The sequence below is a fragment of the Pteropus medius genome, unplaced genomic scaffold (genome assembly GCF_902729225.1).
Source record: "Pteropus medius unplaced genomic scaffold, Ma_sr-lr_union100, whole genome shotgun sequence".
NCBI lineage: Eukaryota > Metazoa > Chordata > Mammalia > Chiroptera > Pteropodidae > Pteropus > Pteropus medius.
Window position 1 is genome coordinate 2213695 of NW_024354360.1, and position 18344 is coordinate 2232038.

The 18344-nt window shown below is 38.3% G+C and overlaps 1 protein-coding gene across 3 annotated transcripts in view; it reads left to right on the forward strand.

Annotated features, from left to right (window-relative positions):
* The first annotated feature begins 16333 nt into the window (after positions 1–16333).
* The window catches only part of SYK (spleen associated tyrosine kinase), a 78097-nt gene continuing 76086 nt past the window's right edge, over positions 16334–18344 (forward strand). For 2 of the 3 annotated variants that reach the window (XM_039852145.1, XM_039852148.1), the window contains exon 1: positions 16334–16466. The gene's annotated coding sequence lies outside the window, so the exon portion shown is untranslated. Of the gene's footprint in view, positions 16467–16492; positions 16672–18344 lie in introns of those variants that run through there. The other variant, XM_039852147.1, reaches the window with a different exon arrangement.

Here is an 18344-nt window from a genome sequence, read left to right on the forward strand (position 1 = left end):
ATCTTCCCACAGATCCTTAATGCATGAATCTCTTTGTTTATTCACTCCCCGGATGTTTTTTATTGCAGAGACACTTACCCTGACATGCTATTTCTTCCTTCTCACTGCCTGTACTTCCTCAAAGCACTAATTCTATCTGAAATTAAAGTACATATTTATCAGCTTACTTGTTGTCTATCTGTCCACTAGCTTTTAAGCTTCTGGAGACAGAACACTTGCCTGTCCTATCCTCCAGAGCTTAGATCTGGCTGGTGCATAGTAGACATGGCCCACATACTTACATACATACATACGCACATACATCCATGCATATACACATAGGTACACACATACACACATACTCACAGACATACATACTGGCTGAACAAGGAGACCAGAGTGATGTAATGAATTCTCATTGGTTTCTTTACATAAAGTACTTATGTTTTCTACTGGAAAGTTGAGATCTTATAAATCTCTCCATATAAATCTCTGCAGGAGATCTCTATTTCTCCACATGAGAATTCTACTTCTCATGTCTGCAGAGATGTGCTACAGAATGATTTCACAGATTTTGAAGATAAAAAAATGTGCCAAGCTCATATTCAAGTTCAGCTGCTCTCGACCTCGACTAGAAATATAAATATTTATTAGCTAAAAAGTATCTGACTTGGGTCATTCATTTTCCTTGAAAAATAAAAAGATTGTTTCAGTTATATTTCAATTTTAAATAAATAAATAAGGAATATTGCTTATATATCAATTAGGAAGAAAGAAAGAAAGAAAGAAAGAAAGAAAGAAAGAAAGAAAGAAAGAAAGAAAAGAAAGAAAGAAAGAAAGAAAGAAAGAAAGAAAGATAGAAGGAAGGAATAAAGAGGGAGGGAGGAACAGAGGAAGGGAGGGAGGAAGGAAGGGAAAGGGGAAGAGAAGAAGAAAGAAAGAGAGTATTTAATTTGTAAGAACCCATCTAGGAAAATTTGATGGTAAGCTGTGTAGATGCCAGATATCATGGTAATTTTCTTGCTGGCTAGATGTACCACAGTTCAACCAGTATTTAATGATAGCGTCCCTTGTCAGCAATACCTAGAACCTTTTCCAAGGGTCAAGTTAACTGGATTTTACAAAGAAATAGCATACTTTCAAATAACACTCCCAAGGCTTGACAGGTATACAGGAAAATTTAATTCCCAAGTATTCAGAACATTTCTGAATACTTATGTGAAAATAGCTGTGAATGTGAAATATAAATGTGACCATCATTCTAATTTGAGTGTTTCTTTGATCCTACAAGAAGAATAATAAGAGGTTACTGCCTTCCTCCCAACTCGTCTGATCCTACTCCAACATGCATCCTAGACCCCAAAGACCATTTCTGGCCCCTGTATCCAGATGAAGAAAATCACAATCCCTGGTGCCTGGTGTGCTTTGAACCAGGTGTCTTTCTGAAGTTAAGAGTAGCAGCCTTCATGAACACTTAGCACATGGAAGACTCAAGCTGACACCACTGGTGACACTTCTCTGTTCTCATTTTGCTGAGATTACAATAACATCCTTATTATTTGTTGAACTAGTACAAAGTGGTAAGTCTGTGTTTTGAACTGTGAAAATACATCATAGATGTTCTGAAGCAATCATTCACTTAATCTGAAACTGTTCTCTGGTTGATACGTACATACTCTCTGGTATGAGGAATATTGAAGAACAAAACTGGGAGGGAGGGATCTAGAAACAGAGAGAATTGAGTTCCAATCCTGATTCTAAAATTACCTGCCTGTGTGGCCTTGGGCCACACCTTTTCCTCAGGATTTTCATCTAAAAAATGGAAATAATAATAAGACCTCCTTCACAGAATATGTTGAAGAAAATGTGAGATAACACATGTAAAGAATTTAGTAAAGTGTCAGCTTTCACTTTGTATCCTTTAGGGCTATATAGTAGGTGCTCTAAGTGCAATGAAAAGAAGGAAGTGCCCTGTGCCCTGTTGAATAAAAGAAGCTGTAGAAGTTGTTACGTATGCTAAAAAAAAAAAAAAAAAAAGGAAGTGGAATTTAAAGATGTGTAAATAATATGAGCTAATATTCATTGGTGTCAGGGATCTTACACAAGTAATCTCTTTCAGTTTTCACAGCAAAATATGGTAGCATATTTTTCAGGATACTTTTAATTGCTAGAGATCTAAATCTAGCTCAAAATGGTTTGAGACAAAAAGGTAGGGAAGGAGGAACAAAGAAAAAGAAAAAGAGAGAAGGGGATGGATGGATGGAGGGAGGAAGGAATAGAGAAAAAGAAAGGGAGAGGAAGGGAGGAAAGGAGGGAGAGACAGAGATAGACAGAGACAGACAGAGATAGGGATACTGAGAGACTAAGAGACTGGGAATGTGTTAGCTTCCATGACTGAGACACCAAGGTAGAAATGGAATTTTGATACAGCTAGAAGGTCCATAGGTTAAACGATGTCTGAATGGTTTTCTCTCTTTCTTTCTTCATTCTCCCAGTTACAGTTATATCCTTCTCTCTTTCCCCTTATTTGTGGGCCTCGTTTCCTCCTACTTCAGATAGGCTTTCTCTGTGCCTCTGAGAGCCCCGGGGCTATGTTCTCACAGCACACAATCCAATGGGAGTAGAGGCCCTCTCTCTCCCATGATTCCTATGTCAAATCTCAAGGAAGCATCTAGGTGGGCCCAGATTTACATGCCCACTATTTGCTCAGTCAATGGACTTAAACATAGGAACATGGGGTTCCCTGATTGGCACTAAAATAAGGACAAATTAAGCTCAAAGTTAGCAAAAGAATGTAAACAATAAATATTAGATCAGAAACAAATGAACTAGGAACAGAAAAAAATCAACAAAATGAAGGGCTGTTTAAAAAAATATCAACAAAATTGATAGACCTTTAGTGAAACTAAGAAAAAAGAGAAAAGACTCAAATGAATAAACTCAGAAATGAAAGAGGAAACATTACAACTGATGCCACAGAAATAAAATAGATTGTAAGAGACTACTGTAAACAATTATATGCCAATAGTTTAGATAACCTAGAAGAAATGACTAAATTCCTAGAAACATACAACCCTACCAAAATTTAATCATGAAGAAATAGAAAATCTGAATAAACCAATAATGAGTAAAGAAATTGAATCAGTAATCAATACCCCCCTCAAAAAAAAAAAAAAGCCCAGGAATATTTAAAAAAGAATTAATACCTAGACTTCTCAAATTCTTCCAAAAAAATTGAAGAGGAGGGAACACTTTTTAAGTCACTTTATGAGGCCAGCATTACCCTGATAACAAAACCAGAAAATGACAGTACAAGAAAATTATAGACCAATATCTCTAATGATTACAGATGTAAAAATTTTCAACAAAATACGAGCAAACTGAATTCAACAGCACATTAAAAGGATCAGACACCATGATCAAGTGAGATTTATCCATGGATGTAAGGATAGTTCGACATATGCAAATCAACAAAAGTAATACATCACATTAACAATATGAAGGAAAAAATTACATGATAATCTTTAAAATGCAAAAAAAGCATTTGACAAAATTTAACATTCTTTCATGATAAAAACACTCAAAAAAGTAGAAATGACCTCAACTTATTAAAGGCCATACATGAAAAGCCCCACAGCTAACAACTTACTCAATCGACAGTGAAATACTAAAAGCTTTTCCCCTAAGATCAGGACAAGACAAGAGTGCTCCCTCTATTCAACACAATGCTAGAAGTCCTAACCAAACAATCCAGAGTCCATGTTCTTAACTATGCTGGTACTCTGGTGGCCACGGTCTCCAAACTAGACTAGAACAAAAGAGGATTAAGTCTTAGCCCCAGAGGAAGCCTTCACACCAAAAAAGAGAAGTCTTAGAATGTGAAAGAGTTGATCAATATGAGAAAGAACTTTATAAACATTGGATTGCTCCAAAAATAGAATAAGAGATTCTACAACTCCTCTGATCCTTGATGCAACCCCTTAGGAACAGAATCTGCTGGATGCCCCTTTGCCTTCATGGATAGAGCAAACAGTCCCCAAAGCAGAGATGAATTTCCAAGGGGTCCCCACATGCACCTGCAACAGCACACATGCTGGAATAAAGAATACCTGCCACTGCAAGGAATTTGGAAGCAGTCCTGTCCCATTCTCTAAGTAGAAGCACAAATGCATAACAAGCCAGCTCATGGTGGGCTGGGGTGTCTAAGCTAGGCCAAAACTGCTCCTTGAGGAGAGGCTGAAGGCAGAGACAAGATTGCATTTTGAAAAGCAGAACTAACATCTTGATGTAGAGTGAGTGAATTCAACTCTCTCCCTAAGGTCATTGACAGAAGGATGTTGTCTGGAAACATTAGAACTTATAGTTTCTTCAAACTAAGTTTCCCCTGCTGTTTTAAAAAGGGAAATAGTTTTAAATACAACAACACGTGCTCAGTGTGAAGGTTCAGCTGGCAAGAGGATGCTGATGTGTTCTCTGTGGTATAACTGCTACTTTTTCTGAGAGATTTTTCTTGGTGGGGGGCAAGTTTTTAGATTTTTGGCTCCTGACTTTGATTTCCAGGCATCTGCAACTAAACAACCCATGAGGGTTTGCTCACCTACCTGAGACTGTTCTAAAGTGTAATTGCTGCCACTGACCACAAGCTCAGCAAGCTGTGAACCCACCAGTCTCCAGGGGTATTTTGACAAAGCTTCACTCAAAGGTGCTCTCCTGTCTCTCCTGCCACAGTCCAAAAAACTGCCTATGGTTCTTGAAATTGCCTCTCTTCTCTCATGGCCACTGAACTCCTTGCCAGGTTCCTGATTCTCAGGACAAGTTAAACCAAACAATCAGTGATTATATTTTTAATGACTACAATAATAAAGTCTTTGTTATTTCTGCTGATTTAGATTGCCACAGAAGGGATTTGTTTGGAACTTAGGAAGAATTTTCTAACTATGAGAGTTTTTTGAATCTCGAAGAAAAATTAGTAAGGGTTTAATCTGTCAATATGAGCTAGGCATTTATCCAATGATGCTTAAAAGCACTTAAAAGTAAGCAGGGGAATTTTTTATTCCATTCATATTCCATTAGGCTATAGAATATTTTTTAAAAGATCCAAAAGAATCTTCAAAATCAGATCTCGTATTCTTGCTTTAAAAACCTAAGTGTGAGTATGATACAATTGGTAGTGAATTTTAAACATGGAAGAACATTGAGTGCAGCATGAGATCCTGGACTGGATCCTGACACAGGAAACGACCGTTAATGGAAAGCTGATGAAGTCTGAATAAAATCTGCAGTTTAGTTAACACTAATGTAGCAGTGAAAATTTTTCAGGGGTCTTCCAGTCAAGATGGTGAAGTACATAAATACTGTGCTTGACTCCTTTCATGACCACATCAAAATTACAACCAAACTACAGAACAAACACCTTTGAAAATTGCCTAAAGTCTAACTGAACAGAAGTCCTACAACAAGGGACATACAGAAGAAGCCACCTCGAGACTGGTAGAAGAAAAGACATTGAAAAGTCTCATCCCACAGCCATGTATGGAGGTTAAAAATTGGGAGAGATATCTCGGCTACGGAGGTCCTCCCAGGGGAGCAAGGGGTTCTATCCCCAAATCAGGCTCCTTAGCCTGGAATACCACTGCCAGGAACTGAAGTCCTCAGAACTTCTGTCTGTGAAAACCAGTGGAGATTGTGGCTGAGTGAGAAAGAGAGCTATGAAACTCCCAAATGCTCTTCTTAAAGGGCCCAAACATGGACTTACTCAATGATGGACTTACTTGCTCTGAGCTCCACCACTATATCAGCAGCTTGAAAGGCACCAGGGATATATGAGAATAACTGAATTGTCTGGCTTAGGAAGAAGGCTAGAAGGAAGCTTTCTCCAGACAGAAGTCCTGGCAGAATCCATTCTTCTTTGGTAAGCCCTCCCCCAAACTCGTGTGTAGACACAGGCAGCTGCCATATCTGAGTCTCCATCAACCTGGTTAACACTGGTCTCCTTACCCTGGTGATTCCATGATATCCACCCCTCCTCCCCTAGCCAACTTGAGGGCCCACCCAAGCCACTTCCAGTGACTTTTTAATACAAACAGCCTACCTTGGCTCATGCTGTGGACTTTCTTAAACTTCTCTCAAAAGTTTACAAAATCCAATCAAGCAGCATCTGACCTCAGTGTGCCCAGTACCTTTTGCTGAGCAGCCCCAGGCTTGGCACTAGCAGCAACTGGCCTTGATTCGTGACTTGCCATTTCAAGGCACTTCCTTGAAAGTGCAGGGAGTGGCCATATGCAGATTGTTTGGTGGTTCATTCCAGGTGGCCCTGAGCAAGGTACAGGCTGTGGCTCAACTTGGTCTGTGGTGGGGCCCCTCCAAGAAGGTCCTGGGGCCAGCACACTCAGGGCCGCATCTGAGAACGACACACCTAAAGGGCAGAGTGGGCAGGAATAAGAGCTCTGCTAAGTGAATCCTGCTCCATATAGTCAGCCCCTAACTGGCCAGTCCTCGAAATCAATCGGCCTGAGGATCAATCCTCCCATTGACATGCAAACAGCAACTACAACAGGAGGGCATACACAATCCATACAAGGAACATACCTGGAGCATCCAGTGCAGGTGATCAGAGAGACTGCATTGCTAGGCCCCTACACCATAACATAAGGACACCTACAACATAAGGCTAATCTACTAAAACTGGGCAGCCCTACCTAATACATAGAAACAAACACAGGGAGGCTACCGAAATGGGGAGATGAAGAAACATGTTCCACATTAATGAATGAAACAAAGCTCTAGGAAAAAAAAAAAAAAAAAACTAAACAAAATGGAGACAAGCAATCTACCCAGATGCAGAGTTCAAAACACTGGTTATAAGAATGATCAATAAATTTAGAAGAGAAATAGATGAACTCAGTGAGAACTTTAACAAAGAGATAGAAAGCATAAAAATAGAGATAGAAAACATAAAAAAGAATCAGTCAGAAACGAAGAATGCAATAACTGAAATGAAGAATACATTAGAAGGAATCAACAGTAGGTTAGATGAAGCAAGGAGCATATCAGTAATTTAGAAGATAAGGTAGCAGGAAACACCCAATCAGAACAACAACAAGAAAAAAGAATCCAAAAATATGAGGATAGTTTAAGGAGCCACTGGGACTATATCAAGGGTACCAACATTCAAATCATAGGGGTACCAGAAGGAGAAGACAGAGGGCAAGGAATTGAAAACCTATTTAAAAAAATAATGACTGAAAATTTCATTAACCTGGTGAAGCAAATAGATATACAATGTTAGGAAGCAGAGAGAGTCCCAAACAAGATGAACCCAAAGAGGCCCACATCAGACATATCGCCATTAAAATGCCAAAGGTTAAAGACAAAGAGAGAATCTTAAAGGCAGCAAGAGAAAGCTTAAGGGAGCTGTCAGCTGATTTCTCAACAGAAACTTTGCAGGCCAGAAGATCTTGACACAAAATATTCAAAGTGATGAAAAGCAAGGACCTACAACCAAAATCGCTTTACCCAGCAAAGCTATCACTTAGTATGGAAAGACAGTTCAAGAGCTTCCTAGACAAAAAAAAAAAAAGCTAAAAGAATTCATCAACACCAAACTAATATTATGAAAAATGTTAGAGGGAGTTCTTTAAGAAGAAGGGGAAAATATTTAAAATATGAATAATAAAATGGCAATAACTACATATCTATTAACAATTACTTTAAATGCAAATAGATTAAATGCTCCAATCAAAAGACATAGGGTGGCTGAATAGATAAGAACACAAATCCCTTACATATGCTGCCTACAGGAGACTCACTTTAGATTGAAAGACACACATAGACTTAAAGTAAAGGGATGGAAAAAGATACTTCATGAAAATGGAAACAAACAAACAAACAAACCAAGCTGGGGTAGCAATAATAATACTAGACAAAATAAACTTTAAAACAAAGAATATAACAAGAGACAAAGAAGGACCCAGTAATTCCATTTCTGGGTTTTTAGCCAAAGAAACCCAAAACACTACTTCAAAGGGATATACGCAAAGTGATATATGCAAAGGGATATTGCAGCATTATTTACAACAGCCAAGATATGAAGGTAAGCTGGGTGTTCATTAGAGGATAAATGGATAAAGATGTGGTATATACATACAATGGAACATTACTCAGACAGAAAAAGAATGAAATCTTGCCATCTGCAACAATATGGATGGGCCTAGAGGATGCTGAGTAAAGTAAGTCATACAGAGAAAGACAAACATCATATGATTTCACTTATATGTAGAATCCAGAGAACAGGATAAATGAACAAGAGAAATAAACACAGATACAGAGACGTCCCCTGCCTCTGTATCTGTGTTTATTTATACAAGCTGCCCATCCTTTGGTTGTGACCACGGTCACTGTCCCTTCCAAATCCTCAAGTGTCCCAGCCGCATTCTAAAAGTTACTTTCTCTAATACAGAAGGTTTAGAGTAGGTAACATGTTTATATGTTGCCTTGCGAGTTACAGTCCTCTTAACTATAGGAGAAATAAGTAGCAGAAGCTTATAAGTACTTAGGTTCTATGTAGTCCTTGCATCAACTCAATGCCAACAGGAATCCCCAATTTAGGGTGCAGTGAAGAAGAAAACTATTCAGTGCAAGCAGCTCAATTGTGATACAGCAGGCTATGGAAAAGCATGGCTATGAGAAACAAACAAACAAACAAACAAAGCTGGGGTAGCAGCTTTGGGGCAAGACAGCTCTGCTCTTCTCTGTTCCACCTACTCCAGTCCAATTTGCACTGGCCTGCTACACACTGGCCTGCTCCATCCTGCTCTGACAAGACATTTTTGGTGTTTCAGCACCAGCCAGGGGAATGGTCTTCAGTCTTTGATGGAAAAGGAAAGTGGGTTCTCTGAGCCAGAGAGAGAGCTGACTTATATAGACAGAAGTCCCTGTCTTTGGTCCCTGTTTGGTCTGTCCTCATGCAAATGAAGAATCCAAATCTTCGTAGTTTGATTGGTTCAAAAGGCACTGTTCTGATTGGTCAGGATGGAGCTGCTCTGAATGATTAGTGAAGATGCTGATGGAGATATTGCTGTATAGCTTTGCCTGAATGGGAAAAGCCTCTGTCCTATAGATTGAAATACAATACCAGGAACTCCTTTATAAGAACTGGCTCAGCTGGCAGGAACACAGTGGAAGCAGGCAGTTCAGTGCAGGCTGCTCCCTGAAGTGCGGTTCATGTGAGAGGCCCCTGTGTAGAAATAGCTGCTAGGCTCTGTTTTTAAATTTGAGCCCAGTTAGCCACCAGGAGCCCATATTAGTATGTATCTTTCACAGGTTCCACACTGAAAGGGGAAGAAGTTAAATCAATTATTCAAAAAGATGTAGACAACAACCATCAGACTCTGAATTATAAACTAACATGAACACATTCTATATCATCAATATCTAATGAACTTATTTTTAAAAAATGTATGTGTCCAACTACATTTGTAAAAGACAACAAAGTGTAGAGGAATCTGCACTTGTCTTTTAGCTGTTCACCAGAAACATCAGAAAAATGTAATACTCAAAATGGATCACTATTAGAGAATTATACTATATCACTATATCAGACTCACTTTTCTACTCAATAGCCATGAATTGGAGGGCAATGTCTCTCTGTTTATCTCCTTTATCTCATCAAAACTTAATCAGAGAATCTGTAATCTAAAAATCTATACACATAAGTATTTTCTCAGCCTACTGATAATAAAAGTAAAAATCCTATCGTACTGGGGGAGAGGCTTTTACTATCCAAGAATTGTTTTTTAAATCCTGAAAAATAATTATAATGATGCAAAATTACAAATCTGCAGCAATTAAAGCAGCAATATCCTAGCATATTAGACAGATGAATGAAACAGAATAAAAAGGCCAGAAATAGACCCAAGTGTTCATTCAATTCGGTGTTTGGTAAAGTTTAATTACCAAATTAAATTGTTAAAGAAACTGACTAACCATTTGAGGAAAGATATTAAATACCTATCTCACTGCTTATGACCAAAAAAAGTCCAAATGGATTATACAGATTTAAATGTAAAAAGTTGTGAATATTTTTATATGTTTGGGGATAACAAAGGCATTAAAACTAAAAACCATAGATGATTTATCTAATATAAAATTTTGATATTTTATTTTTGGCATAAATAAATAAATCAATGAAATACAGAAAGTTGAAAGAGAAAGAATAAATTAGAGAAAATGTTTACAACATACTTGGTAAATAAAGATAGGAATAAGGTTTACAATCTATTAAAACATTTTATAAATTAATAGAGAAAAATTAACATCTGGTGAAAATATTGGGAAAGGTGATAAATAGACATTTCACAAAACTAGTCAATATGATCAGACAACAAACATAAAATGACATTTAATTTCTCTTGTTAAAATGATACAAGTTAGAAACAATAATGAGACTTTTTTCACCTCACATTGCGTGGGAGAAAAGCATGGATAGTGCTTAGAATTAATTATTACAGGAGAGGCCCACCCTCACAAAGCTGGCCAGCACCAAGGCCTATAATCTAAGAATCTACACACACAAGTATTTTCTCAGTCTACTGATAACAAAAATAAAAATACTATCATGTTGGAGGAGGGGCTTTTGCTTTGTATCATGAAGGGTCAGGCACCCTTCCTCCCACACATGCATCTCCCTGCTGGTCAAGCAGGTTGTGTTCCTGTCTTGAGCTCCACCTGATCCTTTGCTGAGCATCAAATCAGAATTGCATGGTTCCAGAGTACAGTTCAGCAACAAGCGTCTTCTCTGACCTCCTTAGTCTACTTCCAGGAATTCATCTCAGAAAGATCCATCAAGGATCAAAGATGGAAAAACAGGGATGGTTGTGGCAAGGTTGTTTGTAATAGTGAAACCCTGGAAACAATTAACTGTGTACCAGTCAGGGATTGGTTATAACTCATGGTTCACACATTCAAGAGAATACTATGTATGTCACCAAAAAGAAGTAGAATTAAAGTATTTCCACAACATGCTTTCTAACACAGTAATCAGGTGACAAATCATATATAACCACACCTACATTTATATGTCTCTGTATGCAGACAGATGACTAAAACTATATCAAAAAAGTTTGAGTAGTTGCCCTAGGATGGTGATTTGGGGTGACTTTAATATTTTACTCTCTTTATTAAGTTTCCTATTAGATATGTTATCTTTGAAAACCTAGAGTTCTTTATTGAGTCGATTCTATTTATTAATTCTGTCTTTATTTATCCTCACCTATCTAGTGGCCCCCAGACTTTCCTTGTAATCTATTTTATCTTTGACTCAGATCAAAAGCCTCCGTTTGGAGAGGAGAGACCTGAGCCTTCAGGACCCACAGACTCAAAGGTCAAAATGTGTAGATAACTTTGGTCAATCACTCCTTTCTTTAATTTTTACTTAGCAACCAGTTTTACAACAAACTATTAGTAATTACAAAACATACACTAATTTGAAAACTTTTTATTCTTTTTTAATTTTTAAATAAATGATTTATTTAAACTAATGAAAAAAAGTTCACCCATTTCTCCCATCTCCCAAACCCCTACCTCTGACAAACACCAATCTCTTCTCTGTATCTATGATCTTGGTTTTAAATATAAATTCACATTCCTTGTAAAAGGGAGATCATAAGGCATTTGTCTTTTACAGTCCAACTTATTTCTTTTAGCATAATGCTCTCAAGGTCCATCCATATTGTCAAAAAATGGCAAAATTTCATTCTTTGCTATGGCTGAATAATATTTCATTGCATACATATTAATCCATTCATCTGTTAATGGTCACTTAGGTTGTTTCTATATCTTATAAATAATTCTACAATGAATATGGGGGTACAGATACCTTTTGAATTAGTGTTTTTGTTTTCCTCAGATAAATATTCAGAAATGTGATTGCTGGATCATATGGTATTTCTGTTTTTCATTTTTTGAAGAACCTCTATACTGTTTGCCATAGTGGTTGCACCAATTTATATTCCCACCAACAGTGCACGAAGGGTTCTCTTTTTTCCACGTCCTCTCTAACATTTATTTCTCATCTTTTTATAATAGCCACTGTAACAGGTGTGGGGTGATATCTCATTGTGGTTTTGATTTGCATTTCCTGATGATTAATGATTTTGAGAATCTTTTCATGTACCTGCTGGCCATCTGTATGTCTTCATGTGTTTGTTGGCCATCTGTATGAATGAAAAGAATAAAAACTTTTCAATCTTAACTGAGTTTCAACATGGTAACCTCAACCTCAGATCAATTCTAAATATTTAAGTCAGTCAAGGTTTTCAAACATTATCAATGCAACAGATGTGTGACAAATAGGAAATGCCCAGTTAGGGAAATGAAACATATTTTGGATCAGAAAATATTATTTCTGTTCTTTGTTTCTAGGCATATTTTTCCCTGGGTATACTTAAAATAGTTATGATTCCCAAGGTAGTAATATTTACTAGAATTTCACACCAACACACTTAATTCTTTACATTAGAAGACTCTCTTAAAATAATGTTATATTACTCATCAAGTTAGTTACTTTATATTTAACTTAATTTCCACAGTGAATCATTTGCCATCACCCTAAGACTACATGTGGACTTAAAGGAGCAAAGTCCATTTGAGTATTACTGAAATGAAAGAAAAATACCAGTGATTTGTTAAACAGTGTCAATTTTGTACCTTTAATTTTCTACAGATAACAGAAAAAGAAAGAAATCCACCATTTGAAGGTGAAAGGTCACTTTTAAATCAGGGCCGAACTGGCAAGGTAACCCAGCAGCAGAAGGAGGCTGTTCCTCTTGTCACATTCTGTGGCATCTTAGCAGATAGACAGATGTGACCAAGAGGTGGGCATCACTGAGAATCAGTGATGCTGGTCTAGCAAAATTAACCTGCACATTTTATAAAGGTACACATACATTTTAAAATGATTTAAATGGTAAATTTTGTCTTTTGTGACTTTATCCACCTTGAAATAATTTGTATAAAAGTACACTTGATGCTGTCCTAATTCTAGAGCTTTCTCCTTTATGTGACAATAAAATTTTACTATTTCAATAGAGTTGACTATTCTTTTATTTGCCTAAGGCATCCTAACATATATCATGTGTAACTCATGTATTTTTAATTCGAAAGAGAAAAAAGGAGACATTGCATTCTAAATATTAAAATGTACAATGTATATTCTAAAGTAAAAAAAATGTGTGGCATTAAGTTTCTGATAAAAGTGGTGAAATATTGAGGGAGTCTCAAGGCCCCAATATCTAGAAAAAAATTCCTCACTCTCTGCCACCCAAGAAAAAGGGAAGGAGAAAATAAAAATGTAAAAGTTACCAATAGTAACCAAACAAAAAAAGGAGAAGGATTTAATGAGACAAACTTTGGAAAGTACTGGCTCATATAAAAACCAGAAGTTTGAGAAGATCAGGGTGAGGTCATGCTCCCACCTTCCAGAAACCACATCTGGTGAGTCTACAAAATCCTGACAATTCTCAGTCAAATCTTGATAGAAGAAAAAGGAGTAATAATTTATTCTTAGCTTTTCTCATTTTTGACTATAGGATAGGGACTGAAAATGGCTGCAGTGGAGATGAAAAAAAAAAAGAGAAATATCATCCATCTACATGAGTGTCAGAAGTCTGAGAACTCCGGAGACCCATATTAATTGAGGGACTGAGTTAATGCTCAGAGCTGCTACCAAAGTGTGGGATAAGTTCTCCTTCTTCATCGTCCAGTGAGGAGTGAACTCTCCTGAATTCAACCCATTCTTATGCAGGAGAGAGGAGCCCGGTTATTGCAACACAACTCCATCCCCCTCATACCCAAAGGCTATGGAAAATCTGGCATAAAAGGACTGATAAGCCCTCAAACTGTTACCCAGAAAAGCGAAAGAGAAAAGATCTGATATAAGAATCAAGGGACTGATCACTGAGGAGCAGAGCAAATAGAAGGCCTGAAGAAAGCTGGCAAGTCTGGGCAAGATGAAACAATGAACTAGTAACTATGCTCAAAGGATAAAGAGTCAGAATGAAAAGATGAAGGATGAAGGCTCAGAATGCTTTGGATTTCTCAACAGCAACACTGGAAGCAAGAAAAAAGTAGAATAGTGACTTAAAATTGTGAATAAAAATAATTTCTGAACTAGAATTCTATACAATCCAAATCATCAATCAAACTTTAGGGTAGAATCTCTTTGGATACGGAAGGTTATATTTATATATATGATTTCCATTTCTCAGGAAATTCCTGGAGATTGTCATCTACCAAAATGATGTAGTAAAGTAAGGAGGAGAAGGGCATGACATACAAGAAACAAGGACTCTAAAATAAAAGAAAAGCAAAAAGAAGCATAGAGCAGAAACAGAAGAAATGCATCCTTGAAAAACTGTAACCATGAGTTGACCAAAATTGTGCCCAAATTTCCAGCTCCAATTTTTATTACCTAGGTGGTCCAAAAAAATGTAAGCTGAGAAATTTTCTTAAATTGTACCGTAAGCTTCTGACAGAAGCAAAGGCAAATTCTCTCTGAAAGAAAATAACTTCTTCCTAGGCCTCAACTAATCTTTCACAAATAATGTTTCAGGGACAATGAGTGGCTCTCAGTCAAATATGACCAAGTATACAAGGAAGCCAGGCACCATGAACAAGAACCACAGAAACACAGAACCACTCAGACAATACAAGCAGACATGCGAGGTTTTATGTGATGGAATTAACGCAGCAAAAACAGAAAAATATATTGACTATTTTTAAAGAAATAAAAAAATAATCTCCAGGGAACAGGAGATTTTAAAAAGTGACTGTGTGGGGTATCCCTGAGATCTTCCTGGTACAGGTTTTGCTACAAGGACTTTTGGGACTCAGCATACAATCATAGCTAAGATTCATCACAGTGAAAGATAAAAAGCAAAGTCAGCAGGAGGAAGAAAGACTAAGAGAAATGTGTTGACAGCTTTTAGGAAGATTTTTTTCTAGGTATTTGTGTGATGATTTTAACATTAAAAAATATTATAAGCATACTAATTAACTTTTTAAAGATGACTCAGAGGTGGGAAGGACCACAGCAGTGCTAAAGGGTGGATCTGGTTGGATCTAGAACATCACCTCATCTCCATTAGCAGCCCCTAAGGAAACATGTAATTTCAGTAAAAGCCAGGGAGGTCCCCTACTGCCCATTTCCAGCAATATGGCCAACTCTAAAAACCCATATAGATGTTCTGCAGCCTCCATCTTTTTAGAGAACAGCTATTTCATTGGCTCCTGGAAGCAAAAATAGGTCCAGCGGTTATCAAATATAACCATAATAAGAGTCCCTCACTTGTGTTAAAAATTTAATAGCAAAATGAATGGAAGAGAATGTCCAAGTGGAAAGTCTGAGTGGTTCCGATTGAATGTAAACACTTCCTATAACTTTCTTTTTCTCTATGGAAATTATAATCTAACACGTTAAATAGTTTCTTTTGGTTGTTTTATTTCGGCTCAGAGTACAGCTTTTCAAAACAGATACTACCAACTAGTGTCACCAAGAATGTGGTGACATTCTCTCTCTCCTACTGGAAATTTTTATGGGAACATTTTAAAGAGAGCTGTCCAATAGAGACAGAAAGAGAGAGACAGGGAGACAGAGACATAAACAGAGATTGGGGAAGGGGAACCAGGTAGGTGTTTTTAAACCATTTAAGGACTCCAGAAAAGGATTAAACTTAATTTAGCTCCAGATGGCAGGCTGCTGGGGGTAGAAGGAAGCAAGTTAAACTCACTGTCAGGATAATAATTAAAGCTCTCAGAAAACAGGCTGCATTGAACAAGCTGTGCTCACCCAGAGGCGCGCCATGAAGTCTGGCGTTCACCTAAAGCATAAGGCCACCTGGCGGGATTCCAGGACCTCCTGGTTACCAGTCAGCAGTCTTGGGTTGGTGACTGGGAATACACCAAACGGGGTATTCACCTGAGCAATTACACGGGGAAATGGGCGTGCCCCTGAGAGCCTTAGAAGGATCAGGCTGCAGGCGACATGGAGAGTGGGTCCTATTGTTGGCAGTGCCCCTCTTTGTATATGAAGGCCCCTGTCTCAGGGCTTCTCTGCCAAAGAGAAGGGTGGAGAGCCCACCCGAGCCCTCTTCTTCTCTCTTCTGGCCACACGCCTCTCAGACCGACCCTGGGTCCCAGGGCTCTCCTCCTGCCCTGCCCGGGTTCTCGTGGTGCATTCGGCTCAGGGGGCGCACGGGGCGCTGGGGCGGCGGCCGGGAGGAAGTGCGGGGCCTGCCCGGGCGCGTTAAGGAAGTTGCCGAAAATGAGGAAGCGCCGCGCTCAGGGCGACAGAGGCGACTTCGGCGGCGGGAGGAGAGAGGAGGAGCTGGCGACCCGCGCTGCTCCTCAACTGCCTCGCGGTCGCGCCCGCAGCGCGCCGGGATTCCCGCGCCTAGACCCCGCACTGCCCCGCCCCCGCCTCACCTGCGCAGGTAGGAGTGGCGCGCGCTCCCTTCGCTCGGCCCGCGGGGACGCGGCACCTGGGGCACCTTTGGACTGGAGAAAGTGGCGAGTAGGGAATGCGGCCGCGCGCTTCCTTGGCGAGTTTCTAGGTGTCTAGGCTCAGCGGGCAGGGACACTCCGGGCGTTCAGCCTTTGCGAAAGGAGAAACTGTTGAGATAATTCGAGTAGGAGCAGGTAAGTGGTGCCAGCTTTTCTCCTAAACCTAGAGCCTCTCGGGGTTCGGTTCCTGTGCAGGGAGCTAGGCCTGAGCCCAAAGACTGTGCGGGAACGCGGGAACCCGGGAACCCAGATGCAGACAGTGTGGAGGCGGCTGGTGCTGGGAAACACTAGCTGCAATCCGCAGACACGAGAAACTCAGTCTCCCAAAGAGTACAGTTTCGCTTGGCCATTTCCATGAATGCACTTAAAGATTCCACTGTTTTTGTCGAAGTGACTCGAAATACAAATATCCATGTGCTTGAAGCGTTTTTATGTATGCTACATTTCTTATACTACAGAAATAAAATACAGTTGCATAAACACATAAAACTTTCTTAACCACTGCTAAAATGTAGCGTGGTTGCTTCTTTTTTGATAAATTTTCATGGTAAAGTAACCTGATTAGCCAGTAAGTGACTTGGAGAGCAGGACAGTTTTATGTAGTAAAATGTAAATTTAAGTTAAATATATATATATATATATATATATATATATATATATATTTCGGTCAATATGGTTCCAAACTTTCAACCCACCTAAATAACTGCACAAAGGCGATTCATTTTTTGGTTTGTTCGAAGGTTCAAGAACTAGAAAAACAATTATCAGAGAAGTCAGAGTTTGATTCTTTCTGATTTGGAAACAGTGTTGCAGGCTATTTTAATGAGTTTGCCTGACTCCAAAGATTTCATTGAACGCAAGTAAAACTGTTGGCTGGTGGAGTTCTTTTTCTTAAACCCTCAGAGCATTTCAGAAGGGTGTTGTCAGAAGAGTTTGAAATGTCCCACATTTGAATCGTAATAGTAAAAATAAGTCATGTGATGATGGAGAATTTCTAGAAGAAATGGAATTGACCTAGTATCTGATTTATTTTAGTAACAAATTCATTGCTGTTACACAGGCAACATTTCAGTTAAATGTGGTTAAATTCATTAATGCCTCTCCCCCTCAAAAAGGTTTAGAGAGTGGATGAATATATTTGTGTTTGAGCTAAAAGGTTTAATACTCATAAAGTATTTGATGTTTTAGTGAGAAATCTTATCAGTCAAAGTGATTTTGTCAAATCATTTAGTTCAGTTTATATCATACTTTTGATGTGTTTAGAAAAATTTTTCAGTAAAATAGAAATTGATTTGTATTCTCCATGTTTGTAGTGCTTAGATAAGTAGGATTTTATAGTCTTAACTAGAACGTTCTTAATGTGTTAAGCTAGGATAAAAAATGAGATGCATATTTTAGGTCTTTTCCTTCCCTGATGGATAAAATTGGCAGGAAGATCATTTTATTGCTAGGTTTGCATTTCAGAAATAACTCGCTTTAGCTTTCCTTAGGCTCATATTTAATATTCTAAGTGTAGGTCTGATTTCTCTGTTTTTAAACCAAATACTTCTTAGTAGAATATCGCTTATGGAGCACATTACACATTCATAATCATTATTCAAAACCCTTGTGTTCAGATATGTTTTGGAATTCAGGATTTTTTATAATTTAGAATTCAAAGTTAGAATCTGAATTTTAGCATTGAGAAAGACATTTCTCAAAATTTAGAAAGGTATGTGTGCATACCGACACCGTATGATACCTATCGCTCCAATACAGCATCCTGTAATGCCACAAATTAATGTTTCTTCACTCACACGGATTAATCT